Here is a 3,810-nt window from a genome sequence, read left to right as displayed (position 1 = left end):
GGGCTGGGGCTGGGGCTGGGGCTGGGGCTGGGGCTGCACATGATATTTTTCATGTGGTACGGTCCAAGTTCAACAAACAATGAGTAATGTGTAGATTTTATGTTCAACTTCATCTCTTTGATATTTTCACTATTTTGTCTTTCAAATCTTCTTCAATGCGACAAATTATGAGTATCAGTATGTACTCAAAAGGACGTAACTAGTCAAGATGCTCATTGCAACTCTAACCGATTTGCTGCTACCCGAAATCAAACCAACCCCGTCATGAGAGAGGCCGTAAATCATAATTGGTTGAAACATTGGTACAATTAGTTTTTCTTTTTTTCAATTTAAAATTTATATTATTTAAAGGGAAATGCTAACGAGTACACCAAAAATACTTTTTAAGACCTTAAATGATATGTTTTTATGAAAAATTTGTGTATTTAATACATTAGAAATTGAAATATTAACCCATTTTGGGTCAATCTAGTGATTGACTTAGGTCATCCACAATGGTGGGTGCTTCACCTATTTAGCACCATATTAAATAGGCACCCCCATTGTGGAGTATAATATTTGAGTGTCTATGGAGAAGGGTGACTATGGAAGCACTATCTCTCTCTTCACTTTTTGTAGACCCTATTCAATAAATCATAATGAAATAAATAATTTTTTTGTTGTAATGTAATGATATAAAATTATTTGTGGCACATATTTATTAATTTCTTTTCTGGTGTTGGGTTGGAGAAAATTGGTGCTTAGTAAGTACTATTGTAAAATGAGTGATGTGGACAAAAGGATCCCATTTAAGCACTTAAATTGGGGTGGTCTGTTATGGATGGTCTTAAACCATCTTCAGGTCTTGACCATTTAAGACCCGATACATAATAGGCATCCCATGGGGGAAAAAAATTGGGGGTCTTATAAGACTCATAGTCTTACGTAAGACCTCAATTCTTAAGCGGATCTCATACAACTTTTTATTAAAATAATCATCGTATTGTTGGAATGTAAATGATTAAGAGTTATTGTTGAAACATATTTAGACCTTTTGACATAGGATCTCCATCGAAGTGACCGAGTGCTTGTTAGATATTATTATTAAAAAATTATAAAAGAATGATGTGTACATGTGAGACCCATTTAAAAACTCTAAATTGAGAGCCCCCATTATTGATGCTCTTATGATCTTGAAGTATCCTTATCTCAATGTCTCACGTTAATTTGGTTGATGCCAATTTTAGTGGGATAGTCCATACATGACATGCTCCGACTTTAAATGAGCCACCGCAAGTGGACGGTGGGATTGATAGATATTAGTCGATTTTAGACTGGATATCGTGTTTTTAAAAAAATTAAGTATTTAATTTTTTATGGAATAATTTTTTAATTTAAAATATTTAAAAAGTATCCTAAGGATATTTGTTAGCAAGACCTTATTTAAAAATCAAAATATAGACAACAAATAATTAGATATAATACCAATTATATGATTTTTTGTCAATTCAACTCTATTATTTTTGTAAAAGACTATGATAGATCATGACTCTATATTGTCAAGTTCATCTCCATTCTACTTTACTGTATCATTGTAGACCAAAATGGCAAGGAGTCTAGAGTACAGTATAGGACAAAAATGGAAGAATTGAACGGAGTAGCAAAATAATAGAGGTTGGGGGTTCCAAAATATTCCAAAACTTGGCTTGCTTCTGGGGAAGAGACAGCTTAGCCTGAGACAAAAGCACAACACAACTAGTGCATTTGGAATTTGATACTCCCTCCGTCCCGGTTTAAGTGACCTACTTTGGTTTTTCACACAGATTAAGAAAAGTGTATAAATGAAAGAGAGAGAAAATATTTGTACCAAATTACCCTTATAAAAGCAATGATTTGTTTCTCTTGTTTCAATAACCTCAACGAGACAAAACCTGCTGTTGCATTTAATTGAAGTCCAATTGCCTAGATAAATATACCATCATTAATGCTATACCATCATTAATGCTATGCATGTGTACAATATTGTCTTGGGCCATTTTTTCCTTAGCCAAATTTGTTATGCATTTACGGCTCCTGTTGGGTGCCCCTAGGAAAAGTTTGCATGGGGAGCAACAAATCTAAATTTTTCTTTCCATGTAATGATTGAGTTAAAAGCATTTATAAGGGTTAAAATTGGAAAAATAGTGTTGAAAAGTAAAATGGGTCAGTTATTTTGGAGCACTTTTTTTTAGGAAATGGGTCAATTAAACCGGGACGGAGGGAGTAATTGAATTTGATGCCCCAAATTACCCCATTGTCATGGGTCACTCATCCACGTCCCTTCATATCTCCAGTCCTTACTCCTTTGCACTGAAAAGTCAATTGGCTTAATGTCTAAAAACTAGCCCAAATCCCAACCTTAATCACATCCAGGGCTGTTATGTCAGATCACTAATTATCATATCAATAATCAAACATTCATTACCCAATACCAAGATATATTTCTTCAATTGTTTTTTTTTTTTTTTAAGAAATATTTCTGCAATTGTTATATTCAGTCAATCTCTAATTATAAAATCATTTTTCTAAATAAGCGTAAAAATACAAAAGATATTAATGCAAATTAAAATTTACAGTTGCAACAAATTAAGACTTAATTTATATCATTTTTATGGTAATTTAAAAAAAAAAATGCAATTAATAAATATAATATTTTATTTGTTAAAAATTAGAAAGTGTTTGCAGTCCATCTAAAACTATCAACACACTTGCCAACACAAACTTCACAACAAACTTTTCTATTTGTTAAAATTATTGTGGAGTTTACAAGTCATGCAAGTTCTAATTTCTTGTTCTCTCTAACTCTCTCAACATAGGAGTATGTCATATGAATTTGAAGATATCCATATAAATTTTAATCAATCAATTAAAGTGTGCTAAAAATTACATGTTAATGTGTCAATGACATAAGTTTCTTAAAACATTGTAGGAAAAACGTTAACAAATGTTCTCATGACGTTTATGGCAACTTGAATCGTTTTGTTTTATATTAAATAAAAAAGTATTTATTTTACTAATACTAAAAAACAAAAAATATCAAAGGAATGAAAATGATAAAATCGTGTTCAAACTTCAAACTTTCCCCAAAGATAATTAACATGATGTTAATAAATGATGTCATTTTTATTTGACCTTTCACTTAGACTATAGTGTCAACAAAAAGTAGATAACCAAACACGGATCTTAAAGAGTAATTTATATAGATAGGACAAAATTCAAGTGTATTTCTATAGATGTTTTTGGTGCTTAAGTTAAAATATTGACAACTATTGTACATGATTAAGTCCAAGTCAATAATTATCTTACGGTTTGTTGTAGCCATGTTCATCTTTTTTGTACGTAGTGGGAGTGAGTTTTATCACTAAATTTTTTGAAGAAAAAGAAAAGAAGAGCTCGCAGATAACTGCAAGAATTTCACAAAGTTATCTCCATTATCAATTGACTATTAACAATTATCATACCAAAACAAAACCAAAAGGAGATTTTACATCAAATAGTGTCACAGCTGCCTAAATCATCTAAGAAATATATAAAATTAAAGGACAATTGACTAATATGCCATGCAGATGTGGAAAACAAAATTAAAGAGTGCATACAAAGCAAAGGCAATTAAAGAAAGCGAACTATATATATAATTTAAAGAAAAGTTCAAATATTAATTAATTTGTAGACTAGAACTTTGTATGATGAATATAACTATAGTCATGCAATGTGCTAATCCCACAAGCCTAGCTAGTCCTACAACTATTCTAAATTACTCCTAAACCAGATTATTTATTTGAGGGGTTGGGG

Source organism: Medicago sativa, chromosome 1 (genome assembly GCF_051527215.1).
Source record: "Medicago sativa cultivar Bolivia chromosome 1, Bolivia_mono, whole genome shotgun sequence".
NCBI classification, from domain to species: domain Eukaryota; kingdom Viridiplantae; phylum Streptophyta; class Magnoliopsida; order Fabales; family Fabaceae; genus Medicago; species Medicago sativa.
This window is presented reverse-complemented; position numbering follows the sequence as displayed.